Source organism: Lithobates pipiens, unplaced genomic scaffold (assembly GCF_037356315.1).
Source record: "Lithobates pipiens isolate NorthernLeopardFrog02 unplaced genomic scaffold, aLitPip1_a1.2 Scaffold_35, whole genome shotgun sequence".
NCBI classification, from domain to species: Eukaryota; Metazoa; Chordata; class Amphibia; order Anura; family Ranidae; genus Lithobates; species Lithobates pipiens.
In genome coordinates, this window is record NW_027507811.1 from 27,449,477 (window position 1) to 27,473,578 (window position 24,102).

Sequence of the window (24,102 nt, forward strand, 5' to 3'; positions counted from 1 at the left end):
TTACCTGCCGAAGTAAAAACAAACTTCTGGCCCTTCAAATGGAACCAAAAGCTCTCTATATCTTGACTATCTATATAAATATATACTCTTTTTATAGCTCACAGGCTTTTCTAAAACATGGAGCTCTGCTTCTTGAGCTGGGGAAAAAGGATCCAATGACTCTGAATACAGAGTATCCTTCTGGGTGATAAACTTCATCCTCGGTATAAAACCAGGAATAACACTACAAAAAAGTAAATACTCGGGTCTTCTGGGAGTGTGTCCTGCATTGGGCTCACAGCAGATGATTCCTATGTCATCAATTTAACACATGTGTTTTTTCTTTGTCTCCAGCCTCCTCCAATAGAGGCAATAAGGTGGCTGGATTCAAATGTACAAATTTTTTCATTGTTAGATTTGTACATAAACACACAAAACAAATTCATATTTTGAACCTTTCATTAGACAAACACTTAGCTATATATTTGCTGTGCAGAATGTCGGACTATTAAAAAAGAGAAGCACGGATTAAGAATGCAATGATATAAGGAGTGCTGGACATGACAGTGTGGATGAGGGACACAGAGGGTTAAGCTTTATGGGTGGAGTTCAGGAAAAGGTTTGCAGGAAACAAGTTCAGTGTAGGGGAGGGGTCACATAAAAGGGAGAGGTGTGGCTTTAAGGAATCATTCGGAGCCCAGTGTGACACAGAGGAGGCAGTTTTTCGCTGCTCCTCTGCTATGGCGGACCTCGAGGGACTCTTCGCACGGCTGCGACGGGCGGCGGAGGTGCACGGTGCGGACTGGCTGCGGGAACGTGTGGGTGACCTGACGGACGGCGATGTGGACGGCGGCGGGACAGGTGAGGTTCCACTGCGCGCGCGGAGGTCTCGGCCTCCGGCGCGTTTTTCTCCTGGGCCTACTCCTCGGCCGCCTCGTGACTCCCGGAGCCCGGGGGTGGACCGATCGGTCCCCCCGGCAAAACGGCAGGTTATCGGCTCCCCCCGTTCCGGGCGGTCGTTGCGCCGCCGAACGGAGGGGGGCGGGGCTTCACGGCCGCATGGAAGTGGCGCCGGGACCGCACGGGGCCCGGTGGAGGTGGGGGGGAGTGTGGATGGCTCTGGGTCGGCAGGCCAAGGGGGGGGGGGGGTGCACGTGGCGGGGGATCTGCGGCAGGCTGGGTCTGGGGCCAGCATCCGCGCGGTGGGGGGGAGGGGGGCGCTCCGGGGGGGTCGCATGCCGGAGGGGGGGGAGGGAGGGTCGCAGAAGGCTGCCAAGGTGCCTGGCAGGGCTGGTTTTAGACGCCGGCATGCCGGGGGCGGCGGGGGGAGGAGGACATTGCCTGCAGTCCCGGATCGCAGGGACCGGATGGACCGCGCGGAGCACAGGGGGATTGCCGCGTCCCCGGTGCGCGCTGGAGAGGTCGGTTCGGAGAGCGAGCTGTCCCAGGAGGAGGAGGGGTCCTTTTCTACACCCGGACCGGTACCGGTCGCCGAGGCCCCTGGGGGCCCGGGTAAGTTGCGGGAGTCTACATTGCTGGCGGATGCCTTGCGGGATCTGATGGGGGTGGCGCAGGGGGGTGCGGTACCCACGGGATCCCGGGACGTATTGGGGGGGGTTGCGGCAGGTTCAGCGCAGGGGGCGGGGCCTGTGGCCCCGGGGGGGCCGTCAGGTCAGTTGCAGGAGCTGTTGGGGGGGCTGCAGGCCCTGGTTGGTAAGTTTGCTGGGGGCTCCGGGTCGCCTCAGGTGGCCCCCTGGATGGGTACTGTGGGGGGGGCCGGGGGGGCGGTGGTCATTCCTGCGCGGGATGCACCGCCTGCTGCGGTGTCGGGGAGCACGGATGCGGGGGCTGTGGGCTCGGGGGTCCCCCCGGTGCCCGCGGACCCGGGGGCGCGGTCTGACCTGGTTAGGATCGCGGATGCTGCCCGGTGCGAAGTCTATGTTTGTTTCGAAGGCCCATTGGGGGCGCATTTGAAGCAGGAGGTGCGGGACAAGATCGGCAAGGGTGAGTATGTGGAGATTTTCTCCTTGCTCCCCCTCGAGAAATTTAATTTGGACAGGGTTAAGCCGGACAGTTCCAAGAAGGACGACGAGGAAAAACGTAGGTATCGGCTGATCCCGCGCACATTTGCAAATTGGCTTCAGGCGTTCGCTATATTGGCTAGCGTGATAGGGGAAAAGAACCCCGAGCATTGCTCGGCGTTATTTTGTTACCTGGACGCGATTGGGGAGGCTCACCGAGTGTATGGAGGGCTGGCTTGGCTGCGCTATGATGAGCAGTTTCGTCAGCGTAAGGCAGTGCGGGCTGACCTGCGGTGGGATCACAAGGACATAAGCCTCTGGATGAGGCTTATGTCTGCTCCGCGGGCGCCCACTCCGTTTCTTCAGGGGGGGGCCGGGAGTGCGTCTTCCTCGGGACTGCCGGCCGGAAAGAAGTGGGGGGTGTGCTGGCCCTTTAATGAAGGGGCTTGTAAATTCGGAGGCGCGTGCCGCTTCAAGCATGAGTGCTCCGGGTGCGGCGGCACCCACCCCCTGTCTCGCTGTTTCAAAAAAGGTCAGCGTGCCAGTGCCGCCGGTCACAAAAGGGATGACGCCGGTGAACCTGGGAAGGATGCTTCCTTTCCTAAATAGGTATCCGGATGGTGCGGCGGCGCGTGGGTTAATGCTGGGTTTTCGGGACGGTTTTAGGATTCCCTGTACTTTGGGAGGGGTGCCGCCGTTGGCCAGGAATTTGCGATCGGCTTTAGATCACCCGGGGGTTGTGGATGACAAATTGGGTAAAGAGGTGGCGCTGGGCCGGATGGGTGGTCCTTTCGAAGTGCAGCCGTGGGGGGACCTGGTGGTCTCCCCGTTGGGTGTAGTTCCTAAGAAGGAGCCGGGGAAGTTTCGCTTGATTCATCACCTGTCTTTTCCGAAAGGGGGGTCGGTCAATGATTTCATTGACCCGGAGGCGTGTACGGTTTCCTACACGTCTTTTGACGCGGCGGTACGGTGGGTCAGGCGGTATGGTCGTGGGGCTCTCATGGCCAAGGCGGATGTGGAATCGGCGTTTCGCCTTCTGCCGGTCCACCCGGACAGCTTCCGGCTGTTGGGATGCCATTGGCGGGGCAAGTTTTATGTGGACTTGTGCCTGCCCATGGGTTGTTCCATTTCATGCGCCTATTTTGAAGCTTTTAGTTCATTTTTGGAATGGGTGGTGAGAGATGTTTCGGGCCTGGAGTCGGTCATCCACTATTTGGATGACTTTCTGTGCGTGGGCCCGCCTGCCTCCAATGTGTGTGCGATTTTTCCTTACCACGTTGCAGCACATTGCGGGCAGGTTTGGGGTGCCGTTGGCGGGGGATAAGACGGAAGGCCCGGTGACGGAATTGAGTTTTTTGGGAATCGTGATTGATTCTATGGCAATGGAGTGTCGCTTGCCAGAGAATAAATTACGGGATCTGCAGGCGGAGTTGGCAGGCATGCAGGGCCGGCCGAAGGTTCAGCTTCGGGCCCTGCAGTCCCTGTTGGGCAAGCTGAATTTCGCTTGCCGGATCATCCCTATGGGCCGTGTGTTCTGCCGACGGCTGTCGGGGGCCACTGCCGGGGTAACCGCCCCTACCCACTTTGTGCGTTTGCGAAGGGAACACCGGGAGGACCTGCGGGCTTGGCATGAATTTTTGGAGTCGTATAATGGGCGGGCTATGTGGATGTCGGGGCCAGTGAGCAACTTCGATGTGGAGTTGGTTACTGACGCGGCTGGCTCAACGGGTTATGGGGCATTTTTCCGGGGTCGGTGGAGTGCGGAACCTTGGCCACGCTCATGGGAGGTTGCGGGGTTGTTGGGCAATTTGGTTTTGCTAGAATTGTTCCCGATAGTGGTGGCATTGGAGCTGTGGGGGGCGGAGTTTCGTAATTTGAAGTTGCGCATCAATTGCGATAACATGGGGGTGGTCCAGGTCCTCAATCGGATGACTGCTTCCTCCCCCCCGGTCATCCGGCTGCTGCGACACCTGGTCTTTCGCTGTTTGCGGCTCAATGTTTACGTTTATGCTGTGCACATACCTGGGGTGGAGAATTCTTTGGCTGACTCGCTCTCTCGTTTTCAGTGGGACAAGTTCCGGCAGCTGGCGCCGGGAGCGGAGGAGTCGGGGGCGCCATGCCCCGGGTGGATGTGGGAACTTCCCTTGGAATCGCCGCAGGTTGGTTAAAAAGGTCGTTGAGTGAGGCTACATGGTCCGCTTATTCTAGAGTGTGGGCGGAATGGTGGGCGTTCCTGCGGGAGGTTGGAGTGGCTGGTCGGGGCTCCGACCGGCGCTGGGTGGTATTGTACTGGGTTGCCCGGAACATTGAGACGGGCCTGTCTCCCGCGTCTATTGAGCGGAAGCTGGCGGGGTTGGCCTTTTTGTTCAAACTGTGGGGGGAGCCGGACGGGACGAAGGATTTTTGGGTGAGGCAAACGTTGAAGGGGTACAGGAGGGATTGGAAGGGTAGGGATGCGCGCCGGCCGGTGTCATTTGACAATTTGGTGGCAATTTGTTCTCGGCTGGTGGACGTTTGCTCGTCTGCTTACGAGACCGTTCTGTTTACGGCAGCGTTTTCGTTGGCGTTTTATGGGGCTTTTAGGATTGGGGAGTTGGTGTGTCGCTCAAAACGGGTGGCTGGGGGTCTGTTGGATCAGGATGTGCAGGTGGTTGCGGATCGGGTGAGTATACGGTTGCGTAGGTCTAAGACTGATCAACGGGGCAGGGGAGTGGCGATTACGCTGCTCGCCCTGCCGGGCTCGGTAGTGTGCCCGGTGGCGGCGGTACGGGCTTTCCGGGCGGTACGGCCTGTGGGGGCGGGCCCCTTTTTGGTGCACGAGGAGGGCTCTTTTCTATCCCGTTTTCAATTTGTGTCGGTCTTTCGGCAATGCCTGAGGGCGGTGGGTTTGGATGAGCGGGACTACGCGTCCCACTCTTTTCGGATTGGGGCGGCCACGGAAGCGGCTCGATGTGGGCTGGAGGAGGCGGTGGTGCGCCGGATTGGTAGATGGGAGTCCCGGAGGTTCCGGTCCTATGTCCGGCCGCAGTTGCTACTGGGGTAAGGAGGGTGCGGCTGGGGGTTGTTTGCTGTGGGATTTATGGGGGGGAGGACTGTGCTTGTAACATTCCTTTGGTTGTTGTGTTATTTCTCTTGTTTTCATTCCAGATGGAGGTTCTCAACGCCTCGTTTGGATCCTGGGGCATTCGTACGTCTGCTGGGGGGCCAGGAGAGGTGATTCTCTACCAGCAGGCAGGCAATTGGGTATCCCCAGGGAGGTAGCTAGGGTGATGTGGTTGGGTTTCCCGGGCATGAGGTGGGAGCGTGTCATGAGGGAGGTGGAGCGCTTCGCTTTGAGGGATAGGCCCCCGGATGTGCTGGTTGTTCATGCGGGGGGCAATGACCTGGGAGTTCGGAAAGTGAAGGACATTTTGGCGGATATCAAGGCTGATGTGTTGCGCATGCGAGTCCTGTTCCCGGGCACCATTTTGGTGTGGTCGGACATTGTGGCCAGAACGGTGTGGCGGGGGGCCAGGTCTTTAGCCAGCCTCGAGAAAACTAGGATTAGGGTTAATAAGGTTGTTGGGCGGTTTGTAGTGCAGAACGGGGGCATTGTGGTAAGACACAGGGAATTGGAGGTGAATGTAGGGCTTTATCTTAGGCGGGATGGCGTTCATCTATCGGATGTGGGGACTGACCTCTGGTCCTTTGGCTTACAGGAGGGCATACAGAAAGCTCTTCGGGTGTGGGGCGGCCCTCAAGGTTGAGGGGGTCACCCTTTCGGGCTGTGGCGGTGTGTTTTCTGGTGGTTTCTGACGGTAGACAGGTACTCAGAAGGGATCTGAGGGTGTGGGGGGCTCATCTAACGATCGGCCCCTCTGGGTATTCCTGAACGTTGGAGGGAATACGGTTATGTTCACTGGCGGAAGTTGTCTCCGACCGGTCACAGGTGGAGGCCTTTGGGAAGTTGGTCAGGTGTACCGCAGTGATTGGGTATTGGTTTAAGTGTGGTCACCGTCAGAGATCACCAGAATGGGCAGTTAATGTTAATTAAAATGTGGTTTAATGTTAATAAAGTTATTTATATTTATATTTATATATTTATATATATTTATATATTTTCATATTTACAAGTTATTGGAGTAATTTTGAGTTATGTTTAATAAAGGCTGTTGTGGCCAGTTTACTCCAACCTATGGTGTGGTCTCGTTTCTAATAGATAAGGAATAGTATAAGGGGAACATTCAGACTACACTAGTCAAGAGAAGCACGGATTAAGAATGCAATGATATAAGGAGTGCTGGACATGACAGTGTGGATGAGGGACACAGAGGGTTAAGCTTTATGGGTGGAGTTCAGGAAAAGGTTTGCAGGAAACAAGTTCAGTGTAGGGGAGGGGTCACATAAAAGGGAGAGGTGTGGCTTTAAGGAATCATTCGGAGCCCAGTGTGACACAGAGGAGGCAGTTTTTCCCACCCTCCCGCCCTATTGTTATGTGTTTGTTTTGTGGTGTTTTGTTGCTGGTCTTTTTCTTCTTTTTCAGGTTCATCGGTTGTCACGGCAGCTGAAAGTTTTTCGTGTTGGCGGTGTGTTTTCTGGTGGTTTCTGACGGTAGACAGGTACTCAGAAGGGATCTGAGGGTGTGGGGGGCTCATCTAACGATCGGCCCCTCTGGGTATTCCTGAACGTTGGAGGGAATACGGTTATGTTCACTGGCGGAAGTTGTCTCCGACCGGTCACAGGTGGAGGCCTTTGGGAAGTTGGTCAGGTGTACCGCAGTGATTGGGTATTGGTTTAAGTGTGGTCACCGTCAGAGATCACCAGAATGGGCAGTTAATGTTAATTAAAATGTGGTTTAATGTTAATAAAGTTATTTATATTTATATTTATATATTTATATATATTTATATATTTATATATTTTCATATTTACAAGTTATTGGAGTAATTTTGAGTTATGTTTAATAAAGGCTGTTGTGGCCAGTTTACTCCAACCTATGGTGTGGTCTCGTTTCTAATAGATAAGGAATAGTATAAGGGGAACATTCAGACTACACTAGTCATGAAATATTCAACCAAAATAATATCTGTAACTTTGTCTAATAGCAACTTTGCATAAAGCTACAGCTCTGATACATCGGAGTGAACCCTTCATTACTGGGTCCAGCTTGCATAAATATAACAATGGCTTTTTCCTATCATGCTGTTTGTGTAAGAACTCCTGTTTCATGTTTCAAAAAGACAACTTTTTCCTAGCAATATTATAATAAATGATAAGAATACCCTGCAGTCATGCAGAGATGTCCACAAATCCAAAATATTCTTCTACTTATACCCACTGCACTTACAAGGAAAAGGGGCACATCATTTCACAATCCACACATTCTGCTTTGGATTTCAAAAATAAAAATACATAAAAACAAAAGGACCAACCATATGTATGACGGACCAGAAAGCACTCGGCCATCAAAAACTATAAACCAACTGGCTGCAGGCAGCATCTATCCTAACAGGATGTATGGACTTGATGTGATGGGTCTGTTATATTTAAATTTTATTATTACTCTCACATCATGGACCGCACATTAAGTTATTATCAGACTTTAAGATTTAATTTCTGTAGAAAAACTTCCTTATGTATCCCATCCATCTTGGCTTTGTTAAACATTATTGCAGCTGTATTCAAATTAACAACCTCATCTTAATTTTTTCTCTTTCCACTCAATAAATATAAAATCTTAATCTTAATCTAAACTAATTCCATTTTTACCAATTTCCCCATTAACCTGGATTTCATTTCCAACCAAAGGTTGTCTAAACCAGTTTCAATATATCTATATTTATTAATAAAATTGTTAAACTCATATTAGAAATTAATACTCATATGATAATTTCAATATCACACACTAATATATATGCACAGATAAATGTCCTTAAAGGGGGACATATTACTTAATTTTACTCAATTTCTCTCTTTTTTTTTTTTTAATGCACTGTTTCCACTATCACAGGATATTCAATTAGTGTAAGACATGGTTAATTTGTAACCTTCAATTTACCATGTTTGGAAAACAGATTCAAAAATAATTGTGATCACATTGTTTATCATTAGATTCGTTAACCCGGCACATTTTGTTATAAATGTTTTGTCTAAAAAACTGAAATTGGTATGGTGTCCTTGCAGCTTATCACCAATCTCTCATGTCAGCCACATTCTTTCAGGAGAGCACAAAGGAGGGGGTCAAATCTGCGTACATGACACAAGCGATAGAACTACAGGTTCCAGCATTCACAAACATACACAAGTATCGCTCTAAAATCGCTTACATTATTCCCATTTGTACACAACACATGCATTTCATTCTCTCTTTATTTTAACGCTTTTTAAATACTTCCTTGCTTAAATTTCTGCTTTCTTTATTTTGTTCTGATATCCTTTGCATCCAATGTATTGTAATTCCATACTTCACATGCTGTACCTTCTATGATCAGACGGGCAGCCATAGTGCTCATCCCATCTTCCCTCTCTGACAACATAAAAAGCATTCTGTTTTAACTCTCATTACTGTTTCTTGACTTTACTAGTTGTAGTGCCTGACCCCAAATTCAGCCCACAACTTAACATCAAATAAGTCCCTTTCCGTCTAGTGTTAATGTCACTCTTGATCCATCCTGCTCACATAAATAGCTGTTTCTCTAGCTGTATACTCTGCATGATTCTTTGTCCCTGTGGACTTTGGTGGTAACCCAGTTACCCATTGTGGATCCCTGTCCACTTTAACCATTAATCTAGGGGCTCAGTATAGGCGGAACCGCACCTTCGGTTCATATATAGCGCTCCTCTTGCGCTGGACATTTTTGAGGGTCTCTTACCCTTCATTCCCTTACTTAATTTAATGCCCATAATGACTGGCCAGTCTTCTCTACGTGTGCCTATACCCTTTTGCCTCTAAACTACTTTATCTAGCAGATGTACTACATTATACTCTGTGAACAGCACTATTCTTCTCTTTCTCTATAACACTCCGATGGACAGTAGACAGTGACAACATAACATATAACCACTAATCAATACAGTTCGATTAAGGGGAGTAAAATAGGTACCCTTTGTCCCGAAAATGCCTTACCGATCAAGGAAGTCTGATAACTCAAAATGTAAGCAAAAGGCTTACCTCAGCCGGCTGATTATCAGAAATTCCCGGATCGTCTCAAGCTCCTCGTTTCGGATACTCAGGGTCACCTGATAACCCCTGCTGGGCTGGCTTCGCCACCTGAAATGGATATTTTGATGATAGGCAACTCCTATCCTCATATTGATTAGTGGTTCCAAATTAATAACTACTGCAGTAGGGAACAGACACAAAAGATACGCTCAGCATCTTTCCAAATAACCGTTCTCCTTTATTATGACGCATTTGAAGGCTTTTATACACATGATTACGTAGGTATCACATTAATATTACAATTGTACGTTTATGGTAACAAGGGGCGTTACATAGGCAGGCTTATTCTAATCAGAACTCGAAAGAATGCAAAACATGTACTGAAAACATTATTAGTGCCGTGTGCACAGTGAGGGCATTGTGCAATACATATAAAATAGAATACAATTATATACAGAACCTACAAATTTCCATTACAGTGGTGAGGGAAGCCATGGGGTTCCCCAGTGACGTATGGGTGACCCCGCCCCCTCTGATGTAACGCACCTGTGTTACATCAGAGGGGGGCGGGGTCACCCATACGTCACTGGGGAACCCCATGGCTTCCCTCGCCAGTGTCAGAGGGGGCGGGGTCAGGTGACGGGTCAGGAGGGGGGGGGGCGTTCTCTCGCCCCCTCTCTTTTCCTGCGGCCTGCCAGGTTGCGTGCTCGGATAAAAGGTCTGGTATGGATTTTAACATCTGGTATGGATTTTTAAAATTTGACACGGGGTTCCCCTTAATATCCATACCAGACCTGAAGGGCCTGGCAATTGAATTTAGGGGAAAAAATTTTTTTTTATCAATGAATGAATTGTTGGCTAATACAGAGAACACTCATTGAGTTTTCTCTGTATTACGGGAGCCGACAATGTAAAGTGATTTTAAAAGACTTTTTTTCCTTGCGAAATGACACTTTGTGCAGGGACAGTTCTAAGCACGGGAAACATGCGCCCCTTCACAGGCATACTATAGACACCTCCCCAGGTACGAAATTTAAAGGAATATTACACTTTTATTGTTTCACTTTAATCATTATTAAAATCGCTGATCCTGAAAAAACGACCGTTTTTAAAACTTTTTTTTGCATTCATCCATGTCCCCTGGGGCAGGACCCAGGTCCCCAAACACTTTTTAGGACAGTAACTTGCGTATTAGCCTTTAAAATGAGCACTTTAGATTTCTCCCATAGACTTGTACAGGGTGTTCTGGCTTTTCGAATTTGCCACGAACAGCCCAAATTGTTCACTGTTCGCTGAACAGGCGAACAGGCAATGTTCGAGTCGAACATGAGTTAGACTCAAACTCGAAGCTCATCCCTACTATAGACACCCCCCAGGTATGAAATTTAAAGGAATATTACACTTTTATTGTTTCACTTTAATCATTATTAAAATCACTGCTCCTGAAAAAACTGCAGTTTTTAAAACTTTTTTTTGCATTGATACATGTCCCCTGGGGCAGGACCCAGGTCCTCAGACACTTTTTAGGACAGTAACTTGCATATTAGCCTTTAAAATGAGCACTTTAGATTTTGATCGTTTGAGTCCAATATACTTTAATAGGGTTCTAAAGTTCACACGAAGTTTAGGTATGTTCGCAGGTTCTGGTGCAAACCGAACAGGGGAGTGTTCGGCTCATCCTTATCTGTGATAATGTGACTAGCTCTACTATTTGAGGTGATCATTGTTTGTCATTAGGGATGGCCGAACGGTTCGCCCGGCGGTCGTTTCGTGGCGAATTTCGGCTGTTCGCGGTCCGCCCGATCGGCGGACTATTGCCGCTGTTCGCCCGGCGGACTTCCGTGTTTACTGTGTAAAAGAACTTTGACCTATGATGACACATCCATCATGGGGTACAGGACAGCCAATTGAGACATTACAGCACATGGACACTTGGACATTCCCCCTAACTTATAAATAGACGCGATCCGGCGGCCATTTTACATTCTTTCTACTGTCACTATAGGGAGAGGTTGCTGTGTGGAGCAGGGAGAGACTGCAGTGACCCAAATCGCTAGCTATTAGGTCCACAAAAGTTTGTTTAAGGACTGGTATGGTATAGGTGTTAGGTGTAGTTCAGGATACAGGTTTGAGGCACTGCTGTGCTAGTGATTGTTGCAGCAGCCTGTCCTTTGTCAGTGTAGAGAGAGGGACAGGACACTGTGTGCAGCAGGGACAGTCAGTTTAATCATTAGCTGTTACTATTAGGTCCACAAAAGTCCGTTTCAGGACTGGTATGGTAAAGTAGTACAGGATATAGTTTTGAGTGCTATTCAAGTTATTGTTGCAGCAGCCTGTGTTTTGTCAGTTTAAATAGGGACAGGCAGGAAGCTGTGTGTGGCAGTGAGGGACAGTCAGTTTAATCAGTAGCTGTTACTATTAGGTCCACAAAGGTTCTTTTCAGGACTGGTATGGTAATAGGCTTGTACACGTATAATATTCTTTCTTCCAAATATAGAAAGAATTATATACTTGACTGCTGCCCTTCTGCTGCAGTAGTCCTTTATGAGTATAGAGACTGAGGTACAGTCTGCTAATCCCAACCTACTAGTTCCACAAAGGTCCTTATAAGGACTGGTAAGGTATAGCGTACTACAGTACATAGGGTTGAGTGAGGTACAGTCTGCTATTCCTCAAGGACTGGTATAGGTCCACAATATATAGGGTTGAGGTGCACTACTGCTGACTGCTGCCCTATACTGCAGCAGTCCTTTATCAGTATAGGGACTGAGGTACAGTCTGCTAATCATTCACAACCTACTAGTTCCACAAAGGTCCTTCTAAGGACTGGTAAGGTATAGTGTACTACAGTACATAGGGTTGAGTGAGGTACAGTCTGCTATTCCTTAAGGACTGGTATAGGTCCACAATATATAGGGTTGAGGTGCACTACTGCTGACTGCTGCCCTATACTGCAGCAGTCCTTTATCAGTATAGGGACTGAGATACAGTCTGCTAATCACAACCTACTAGTTCCACAAAGGTCCCTCTAAGGACTGGTAAGGTATAGTGTACTACAGTACATAGGGTTGAGTGAGGTACAGTCTTCTATTCCTTAAGGACTGGTATAGGTCCACAATATATAGGGTTGATGTGCACTACTGCTGTGTGCTGCCCTATTCTGCAGCAGTCCTTTATCAGTATAGGGACTGAGAGTTTTGTCACAGGGTCATTTAAAAAATGACAGGCAGAGGAAGAGGCAGGCCCTTCCGCAGGGGTGGTAGGGGTAGGGCAGGAGCAACAGGCTTGAGCCAAAGTGGGAAGTTGCAGAAGGTGCGTTCAATTACTTTAAAGGACGCACCAGACTTGGTTGAGTGGCTCACTCAGCCTTACTCTTCTGCACCCTCCTCATCCTCTCGATCTGCACCCTCTTCTTCACTCTCTGCTATGTGCACCCCCAAAGACACTACCACCAACAACACCACCACCACCACATACCTTCCGCTTGAGTCACAGGAATTATTTTCCAATCCATATCAAGACATTTCTGATGCGCAGCCACTCTTGGCATTGGATCAGGAAGAGGAGGTAGCAACAACCGCCACTCAGCAGTCTGACGACAGTACCCAGATCAGCCCAAGGAGGAGGTTAGTCCCCAGTGTTGCTGCCTACTCCGAGATCTCTACTTATAGCGGTGGGGAAGGTGACGTCGATGATGACGTGTCTAGTGATGTCACGTGGGTGCCCACAAGAGAGGAAGAGGAGGGGAGTTCAGAGGGAGATATGGACCAGCAGATAGGGAGGAGAAGCAGGAATAACTTACATTGCACAGGAGGGACAAAGCAGACTGCTAATGTATCAGGAGCGAGTCATCAACCATGCACGGTCACATCTGGCGCTCCCAGGACGCCAGCACATGGCTCCGCAGTGTGGGCTTTTTTTAACGTGTCCGCTGCTGACAATAGTGTTGACATCTGCAATCTTTGCAGTCAACGCATTCGTCGCGGTAAGCCCAACACTCACCTAGGGATGACCGCCTTAAGAAGGCACCTGAGCAGCCATCACCGAGCCCAGTGGGAGCAACGGAACACACAAAGCCCCACTCCAGGCTCTCACCATCCAGCCTCGTCTTCTACTTTTCCTTCTCCTCTCTCCTCACAATTGTCCTCCACTCCACCTTCCATCACGCCAAGCTCGCGTTTTTCTGCAAAAAGGCAGGCTTCCGTGGGCCTAATGTTCGAGCGTAAAAAAATGATGACGCCGGATAACCCTCTTGCCCAACGGTTGACGGCTGGCTTGTCAGAACTGATAGCCCGCCAACTACTGCTATATAAACTGGTGGACTCGGAGGCCTTTCGAAAATTTGTGGCCATTGGAACACCACAATGGAAGGTCCCAGGAAGGAAGTATTTCTCACAGAAGGGCATCCCAGAGCTATATGGCCATGTTCAGTGGCAAGTGAATGTATCTCTGGCACACAGTGTCGGTGCCAAGATACATCTGACCACAGACACGTGGTCTAGCAAACATGGGCAGGGAAGGTATATCACTTTTACTGCCCACTGGGTGAACCTTCTGACGGCCGTCAAGCATGTAACCCGTGGCACCCGTGTAGATTTGGTTTTACCGCCACGGATTGCATGCAGACTGCCTCTTCTTCTCCTCCTCTTCCTCCTACTCCATCCTCCTCCCTCTCCTCCTCGGCTGACTCCTCCTTTTCCGCTGCTAGCGTCTCTTCCGCTGCACCGCCCAAGCTCCCCAGAACCTATTCGACATGCCAGGTGAGACGTTGCCATGCCGTTGCTGCATCTGTTGTGCCTGGAAGCCAAGAGCCACGCTGGCCCGGCACTCCTTTCAGCTTTGCGTTCACAGGCAGATCAGTGGCTAACACCGCTCAATTTGACAGTTGGTAATATGGTGTGTGACAACGGTGCCAATCTGCTTAGCGCATTGAAACAGGGCAAAATCACGCACGTGCCATGCATGGCACACGTCTTAAACTTGGTCGTGCAGCGATTCGTTGTCAAATACCCTGGGGTCCAGGACATCTTGGGGCAGGCAAGGAAAATCTTGGCCCATTTCAGAAGATCTTACACGGCCATGGCTCGCCTTACTGACATTCAGCGGCGACACAATCTGCTGGTCAGATGTCTTATTTGCGATTGCCCGATGCAATGGAACTCAACCTTCTATATGCTTGATATGCTGCTCCAGCAGAAACGTGCAGTTAACGTCTACCTGTATGAACTCTGCGGCAGAACAGGTTCTGGGGAGCTGTGTTTTTTTCACCGCGCCAGTGGCTGCTCATGCGCGATGCATGCAGACTTCTGCGGCCATTTGAGGAGATCACCAAACTGGTCAGTGGCAGCCATGGCACCATCAGTGACATGGTACCTTATGCCTTCTTTATAGAGCGTGCATTGCGTCGTGTCATTGATCAAGCTGTGGAGGAGCAGGAGCGGGAAGATGAGGAATTCGCAATGCTGGATGAATTCCCAGGGGGGGGCTACTCTATCTGAGACAAGTGAACAACAGGAGTCTGAAGAGGAGTCAGAGGAGGATGGTGCCGGGGCGGATGAGGAGGAGCAAGAAGAGCATGCTTTAAACCTTTCTGGGATCCCTGTTGTTGTGCGTGGATGGGGAGAGGAGAATGAAGAGGATGACATTATCCTGGATGATGAGCAGGAGCCAGGCCACCACACCGCTTCCAGTTTAGTGCAAATGGGGGCCTTCATGCTCCAGTGTTTTAATAGGGACCCCCGTATAAAAAGCATAAGGGTCAAGGACAAGTACTGGGTGGCAACGTACTTAGACCCCCGGTACAAACACAAAATGGCGGAAATGTTACCGCCGTCACAGAGGGCTGTCAGAATGGAGCACTTCCAGGCCTTGCTTCGAGGAAATGCTGCATTCTGCTTTTGCGTGCGCTGGCAGAGGAGCAATTCCCACTCCCAGAGAAGGAGTTGCGGGTACCAATCCAACAGCGCCTGCAAGAAGAGGGCGGTTTGAAGATGTGTTGGTGACTTCTGATATGAGGTCATTCTTTCAGCCGACCCATCGACAGGTGTCATCCGGATCCAGCATCAGGGAACGCCTAGACCGTCAGGTGTCCGACTACATCGGGTTAACGGCCGATGTGGACGCTCTGAGGAGTGATGAACCCCTGGACTACTGGGTGGGCAGGCTTGACCTCTGGCCAGAGCTTGCCCAATTTGCAATCGAACTGTTGGCTTGCCCTTCGTCCAGTGTCCTGTCTGAAAGGACGTTCAGCGCAGCAGGGGGGATCGTGACCGATAAGCGTACTCACCTAGCTCACGACAGTGTTAACTACCTCACATTTCTAAAAATGAATGAGGCATGGATCTCGGAGGAATTCAACACATGTGACCAGTAGACCATGTATATGTCTATAAACGATTTTTTTAATCGAGCACACAGACCTTCTTTCTTCATTTGACTCACTTCCTTGTCCAAAAAAAGCACACCGTACTATATGCCCGTACCCTCCTGTTTGAAGAGGTTGAGCGGTGTCATATTTCTACTGGGGCTGCTTATTATGAGGGGCTCCCACCATCCCTGTGGTGTGCTGACTTCCTCCTGGGGCTGTACCTCTGCTGTGCATATTATGAGGGGCTCCCACCATCCCTGTGCTATGCTCATTATGAGGGGCTCCCACCATCCCTGTGCTGTGCTGACTTCCTCCTGGGGCTGCTTATTATGAGGGGCTCCCACCATCCCTGTGCTATGCTGACATCCTCCTGGGGCTGCTTATTATGAGGGGCTCCCACTATCCCTGTGCTGTGCTGACTTCCTCCTGGGGCTGTACCTCTGCTGTGCATATTATGAGGGGCTCCCACCATCCCTGTGCTATGCTCATTATGAGGGGCTCCCACCATCCCTGTGCTGACTTCCTCCTGGGGCTGCTTATTATGAGGGGCTCCCATCATCCCTGTGCTATGCTGACATCCTCCTGGGGCTGCTTATTATGAGGGGCTCCCACTATCCCTGTGCTGTGCTGACTTCCTCCTGGGGCTGTACCTCTGCTGTGCATATTATGAGGGGCTCCCACCATCCCTGTGCTATGCTGACTTCCTCCTGGGGCTACTTACGGTGCAGGTATCAGTGCTGTATATCACGGGGCTGGTGTCAGTGCTGTATATCACGGTGCTGGTGTCAGTGCTTTATGTCACGCTGCTGATGTCAGTGCTCTCTATCACGGTGCTGGTGTCAGATCACTCTATCACGGTGCAGGTGTCATTGCTATATGTCACGCTGCTGATGTCAGTGCTGTATATCACAGTGCTGGTGTCAGTGCTGTATATCACGGTGCTGGTGTCAGTGCTTTATGTCACGCTGCTGATGTCAGTGCTCTCTATCACGGTGCTGGTGTCAGTGCTGTATGTCACGCTGCTGATGTCAGTGCTCTCTATCATGGTGCTGGTGTCAGATCACTCTATCACGGTGCAGGTGTCATTTCTGTATGTGACCTTCCCTCTCCTCTATTGCCTTCATGCGCTCCACAGTCCTGAATTGTCACAATTTCACATATAAAAAAAGAATGCTTGTAGTTGTCGATCCCAGATTCACCTCATACATGTGTTATGTCATTGGCCATGTGATGGGACTATGTTTGCACAGCTAGTAATTATTTTGTGGCTGCAAATTTGACCTGTAGATTTGCAAAGTTCGCCTCCCATTGAAGTCAATGGGGCCTGCCACAAACGTTACGGTTCGCGAAACGTCCCGTCGGAAGTTCGTCCATCACTATCTGTCATATTGGCATTAGCTCTACTGCCTGAGGGGCTCCGCTGCCTCCGCCCCAAAGCACCTTGCCCTCATGTTGATGGGAACAAGGGCTGGTGGTTTTTGAGGTCTGCGGGCGGGGGGCTTATTGGAATCTGGAAGCCCCCTTTAATAAAAAAAAAAGCCGGCAGCTGGCAGCCTAATGCAGGCTAAGCCATCTTGCTATGTCACCTGGTAGCACTGCCCCTTCTGACGTCACTTACCCAGCATGCACAGTGACATCAGAAGTTGGGGCGGTGTCACCAGGTGGCCCTGCCCTTACCTATATAAGACATGTCAAACAGCTTAGCCTGCGGTAGGTGGCCAGCCTCCATCATGTCGGCAAGAGCTTTTTTTTTTTTTTTTGGCGGGCGGCGAAGATAGATTTACATTAGGGGACACTGTATTTATTTATTTATTTTAAATTAATTTGTCAAAAAACGGTATGTTTTTTTATTACTTGACACTTTTTTGGTGAATGGATAGGGGCACATGGAGGGGGCTGTTTAAAGGGGGCTTCCAGATTCCGATGAGCCCCCCTGCCCACAGACCACCACAACCACTGGCCATGATTGCTGGGATAAGGCCCTTATCCCCATCAACATGATTGATGATTTTTGTTCTTTAGAAATGTCATTCTCTATGCATGCTTCAGATGCGCCACTTTAAAGGCAGACTGAGGGCATCCCAGGCACTATATTTAAAAGGTAACTCCACTTTCATGGGGAATAAAAATAGCTGTGATGTGAGTCTCTTTGAGCAGGGGAACCCAGAATCCCTTGCGGAGGTTGGAAAACCCTTGCTTCAGCTCACCATGCACCTCTTATATCTAAGTTACCCTGTGTCTATTAGGGTCACAGGTTGACCAAGAACATGTGGCTTGGATTACTTAAAATAAAACAGTAATAATTGATCCACCATATCTCCCAGGAAATTTACAAAGACTATTCCTGGTTTATTTGATTCTTAACTATACATGTTAATCGAAAGAGCTGATCGCAGCTGATCACATTGGCCTCTGTACAATGTAGGAGTGTTTTATATGTTCTTTATTACGGGTTTCTTACTTGTTTACTTGATTATATGTTATTTGATGGTATATTCGTGACATGTATGAACCATTATGTAACACTTGAATGTTTATCACTTTGCATTCTGGAATGTCTAATGTATGACTTCATTTTATACCAATAAAAATGTATTGAAGTTAAAACATGCAACCTGTAGAATTGTTTAAATGTCGCCTATGGAGATTTTTAAGGGTAAAAGTTTGTCGTCATTCCACTAGGGGGCGCAATTTTGAAGCGTGACATGTTGGGTATGAATTTACTCGGCGTAACTTTATATTTCCCAATATTAAAAAAAATGGGCTAACTTTACTGCTGTCTTACTTTTTAATTCCAAAAATTAAATTTGTTCCTAAAAAAGTGCGCTTGTAAGACCTCTGCGCAAATATGGTGTGACAGAAAGTATTGCAACGACCGCCATTTTATTATCTTGGGTGTTATAATGTTTGGGGGTTCTAAGTAGTTTTCTAGCAAAAAAAAAAGCCTGTTTTTAAATTGTAAACAACAAATCTCAGAAAGAGGCTCGGTCCTTAAGTGGTTAAATAATTTAAAAAAAATGAAAAAACATGCAGTTTGATGTGGCACAATTTAAAAAAAAAATTCGGGAACTTTTTTCCCTGCGTTTCTAACAGGTACAGCAGCATTTTGAAATGAATGGGTTGCTGTACGGGTGACACATGGAAACGCATGAAAAACACAGTTCTGCACACGCTAGACTGCCCTGTACTGGTGTAAACCTGGCCTGAGAGTAATCATTGGCTGATATATTCTGTATGCTTTTATCTTCATTGGATGAAGTGGAGGATCTATCCGGATTGGTGGGGCTGATGGATCCAGCTGAAAGTTGTTAAGTGATTACATTCCCTGGAAAGTTCTCTAATGACTATTCCCCCCCCCCCCCCCCCAACTTCATTATATAAAAAAGAATAACAAAGAAGAAAACACCATGCGGGTGATATTTTTATTTTTTATCAGACATTTAGCATTTAGCCAAATGATATTCCACATCAGATGACTTCCAATTCATGTTTTATCCTCTTACAAAACAAGGCTTTGGTGGATAACTCTTGGTCCAGCACCCTCTGACTAATCTTTTTACAACTTGTTCTGTAACTTCCCCTTGATCTTCATCATCGGAATCTCTCCTGGGAGAAGACACAGTTATTTTTAAATAAAGAGACATTGATTATTACATTAAAAACTTTATTTCACTGGTAGGCAGCGGTTGCCCATCCATACGGGGCGCAGCAGCGCTGCCCCCCCAATCCATGTGCCCGGCCCTAATTTACATGCAGGGCGCCAGACGCATGGATTCCAATCGTATTTTTTTTTTTTTTTTAGAAGCACATGATTAGAGCCTGGGGCTCGAATTGGCTTAAAAAAAGGGTGGGCCTGGGGCGTAGAGCACTGCCCTCCAAAAAATATACCACCACCCGCCACTGCTGGTAGGTGACAAAAATGTGTATTTTTAGGACACAGGGACTATTGTTCAAGATATCTTTATCTTTACTGATTTAAGCAGGGCTTTTTTTTCTCAAACAATAGGTGCTGGAACTCAACCACGACCCCCCAAAACCCCTACCCACACGCTCCAAATCACATCAAATAGTGGGTGTGGTCAAATTTCACGAACAGTAGGAGGGTCCTAAAGGGGCATTAAATACCAGGAGTGCATTACATACAGAGTGCAGAGTTCGGGGGGGGGGTTACACACAGAGTGCAGAGCTGTCGCTTGTAAACACAGAAATTGGACTTCTGTGTTTACAAGTGATTGTGGTGAGCAGGCCCCCCCAAGGGTCTGAGCCAGAGGTGGTGGGACTGAGTTCCACCAAGTTCCCCCTGGAAAAAAAGCCCTAGATTTAGGTGTATGTCGATTAAATGGAGGCAATCTCATTTCAGTTCTCAGCATAGGGCTGCTGTTAGGCTACATTCATACCTGAGCGTAGCGTCTTCGATCGTTTTTACAGTATTTTTTTTCTCCCCCTGTTTGTCCTGAAAATCTTGCTAGAGCCCACACACAATCGGATTTTCCACCAACATCATCCTATCAGACTTTTCCCGTCTGAATTTCTGACCGTGTGTACAAGGCATAAGAAAAGTGCATTAAAAAGAAAAACAATTTTTTTATTATTATTATTATTATTGTTTTTAAATTTTTTAATTTTTACTTTTTTTTTACATACTATCATCAGAGTAGTTCAGTGACACTATAGTAACACTGTACTATCCTGGAGGTGTGATAAGGGATTTTTTTTACACTTTTTTTGCTGTTACAATGAAGATTCAATTGTCATTCATGACAGCTGTGATCACTAGTGATCTATGATTGGCTACAACTAATCACATGAATGAATGAATGAATGAAATACTTGTATAGCGCACAATGCGAACTGAATCGCCTCTAGGCGCTGTGGCGAGCTTTGATCATCTGCTAAAAGAGGAAGGTCTTGAGTTTTTTCCTAAAAGCCAGGTGATTTTCTTCCAGGCGGATGTTGATTGGTAGAGCATTCCATAGCCGAGGCCCTTAGACAGCGAATCTCCGATCACCCTTGGATTTATACCGGGCTTTGGGCACGAGGAGGAGGTTTTTGTTGGCTGATCGAAGACTGCGGTTTGGTGTGTAATGATTTATTTTCTCCATTAGGTATTGCGGAGCTTCTCTATGCACGCATTTTTGGGTGAGGCACAGGGTCTTGAACGTGATCCGATTTTTTACGGTTAGCCAATGTAAGCTCCTCAGTGAAGGAGAGATGGATTCCCAGGGTTTTTTTCCTGTTATCAGCCTTGCCTCCGTGTTTTGGATCAGTTGTAATCGCGCAAGTTGATATTGTGGTAATCCTATGTAAAGCGAGTTTGCGTAGTCCAGTCGTGAATTAATGATTGTTCCAACTACAACTACCAATCAGGGTGCTGTGATTGGTCCAGGTACCACGTGATAGCTGTGGGTCAATCACGACATAGGAAACAGCTGTTATGAATCAATTAATTTTTGCTGACATTGCGATTACATGATCACCGGGCCCCGGCCCCCGAGTACTGGGATCAGCAATCCCATATATATTTATATTAATACACCACCTGAAGTGTATTAGAAACAGTACACCACGGAATGCACTGTAGATACAGTATAGGTTACACTGAATGCAGAGTATATATATTAATACACTGCCTGCACTGAATATAGAGTAAACACTGAATATATAGTCTATGCTAAATGCAAAGTATATATATATATATATATATATATATATAGATGTACACACTAGACTGACTATATAGTAAATACACTGCCACTAACTGAATAACCTGCCTGTTTAATCTAAATTAAACTATATCTCTGTCTGCACCAACAACACTACACGTGGCCACCGCGTAAGCAGTCTTATATAGTGTGGGGCGTCCCCCTGAGCCATGATTGGCCAAAGGCAGGGTGCCAATTATGGCTCTCTTAGCAAAGGGCGCTGTGATTGACCAAAGCATGCAGTTCAGGTGCATGCTTTGGCCAATCATCATACAGCAATGCGGAATTATGGGGCATTCTGTGGCACTCAAATTTGCCACGAACGCCCATAATGGTTGCTCTTCAGCGAACGGGCGACCACCTGATGTTCGAGTTGAATTTATGTTCAACCCGAACATCAAGCTCATCCCTAATCACCAATAAGACACATTGCAACACAGTGCCTAAAAATGTAGTCCACCCTTACCCCCAGCAAATTCAGGCCAAATTCTGAACCTCATTACCATTTACATGAATCCCTCCAAACATCTCCCCTAACCCACCAGTTCACCTTCCTACATTCATCTTCCTCCTCATTAGTCTCGACACTAACTTCTCCCCTTGGACTGATGCTAGCCAATACACTCCTGTCTCATCTGCACCCACTAAAGGATTGGAGATCTCTCCATCCCTGGAATTTTGGGTCAGACTGACTTTGGTCTCCCCATTGACAGCCTTTAAACTCCAGAACAACATACTTAAAGAGACAGTGAGAATTTTCAAACTTGTGCATGCAGATAAAGGAAAACTTCAAACAAGCTCAATAAATCTGGTGGGGCGGCTCTTAAAGAGACCCAACAGTAGCTCCCACCATTAAAATACAGAAAGGAGCATTAGACCAACAACAGATGAAAGAGTCCAAGAAAAATGTAATTGTTAGTAAATAAGTCATACAAAATATCCAACATGCTTCGGAACAAAACCACCTTCCATTCATCTGGGCTATAGACAGAATAAACCTTGGATGGACTCAAAGAAAATAGTGACTCCAAAGATCTCAATCAGAACCAATATTAGACTCTCCTCATGAAGTATCAATGTGCTCAGCAACAGTTATTCTAAAGTCCATCCAATTTTGAGGTCCATCCAAGGTTTATCCTTTGTTGAACCCTGATGAAAGTGGAGTGGTGTTGCCCTAAAACATGTTGGCTATTTTTATGTGACCTATTTATCAACAATTAAAATTGTCTGGACTTTTTTCTCTGGTTTTGGTCTTACACCCTTCCTTGCATTTCTTGGTTCAGAAACTCAGGTTTTTATTGTTGTCCCAGTCAAAGAGATCCCCCCTCACTTACTGTCCCAGTAAAAGAAATGATAAAGATTAAAATCAACGTCATTGATGAGATTGCCACAAGGCCTATGCTGTGTGGTATAGCCAAGAAAAAGACACAAAAAATATTTGGTAGATAAAACAATGTTCATATAAGTATTCAACTTATGTACTGTATATATTTATTGGGTTGCCCAGATTTAGGGTCTTTAAGTCGTTAGTTAAGATATAAGTTTATTCTTTTATTTAGTTTTATACATACTTACTCTTGCTCACAGAGAGATGAGGAGATGGTCCCAAGAAAGAAAAGAAGTAACAGGGATTTCTTCAAGGTGAACATCTTTGGGCTCTGTGGATAATTTGGATTCATGGGAAGAAAAAGGACAACATTTAAAATATGACTTAAAAATAACATGAGGCCCCCTAATGTTAGGCACGCGTAAAATGGTTGTTCCAATACAATAAAAGGCCCAATATTTGTTTGCGCTAAACCGGTGATCTCCAAACTGTAGCCCGTGGGCTAGATGTGACCTTTTGCTTGCCTTTATTCAGCCCTCAGGACACCATGCCATCCAGTGACACCAATGATAGGGCACTATTTCTCCCACAGACACCAATAAAGGGGCACTGTTCCTCCCACAGACACCAATAAAGAGGCACTATTCCTCCTACAGACACCAATCATGGTGTACCATTCCTCCCATAGACACCAATCATGGGGCACCATTCCTACCTTGAATACCAACAATAGGGCACCATTCCTTCCACTGATACCAAAAATAAGGCACTATTCCTTTCACTAAAACCAATGATGGGGCACTGTTTGCTCTCACCAACACCATGGTGTTTTCTGCTCCCACTGCCCACAGTTAAGCCCCTCTAAAGCCTCAAGGACAGTAAACTTGCTCTTTGTTCAGAAAGATTGGAAACCTCTGCTCTAAACCATCACAAAAGATCACGTACACCTGAAACCCATTATGGGAAGGTTGAGTGTTTTTTAATGACATGGATTTACTTGAGGCTTTCCAGACCTTACGGGATCTGGTTACCCATAGATAAAACATTAAGGGGCCTTTATCTATCTTGTTCCTCAATCCTACAAAAGGAAGACCACAGCAGGTTCTTAGATGTCATTGGAGCTGGCTCACGAGAACTGAAGTTCCAATCTCCATTGTCTACAGGGATTTCTATCCTAAATGGGGATGCCCTTTTGCCTCACCTGGACTACCCAATCAAATTCTCACTGAATCAGAATGTAAGGACTTTAGATTGAAAATCAATTTATAGTTATCTGCTTTACTAACTGAACTAATCGTTTCTAGAGGGTTTTTCTTGTATGAAAGAGAAGAGTGCCCAGATAATGGTCTCTGTGATTTAATTTATTTCAGGTTTAGAGAGAAGGCGAACGAGACAGCTGAGATTATGTCAAAATATTGGATCACTATAAGGAATATTATTTATGAATGTTAACTTTCTATTGTACTACTTCCTAATAAAGGCAAGATACTTAGGAATTAGAGTTTAATAAAAGTTTCAAAATTGTGAAAAAAAACAAGAAAATACTATTCAGGACACAAAAATAA

The 24,102-nt window shown here is 47.3% G+C and overlaps 1 protein-coding gene and 1 long non-coding RNA gene across 4 annotated transcripts in view; both read left to right on the top strand.

Annotated features, from left to right (window-relative positions):
• Positions 1 to 24,102, top strand: part of LOC143955255 (brevinin-2HS2A-like) — a 278,539-nt gene that overhangs the window by 104,507 nt on the left and 149,930 nt on the right. The window lies entirely within an intron of this gene.
• On the top strand, positions 1,232 to 6,997 carry LOC143955254 (uncharacterized). Its single transcript, XR_013269794.1, has 3 exons — positions 1,232 to 1,491; positions 4,067 to 4,159; positions 5,148 to 6,997. It is a non-coding gene; the product is annotated as an uncharacterized LOC143955254 (long non-coding RNA).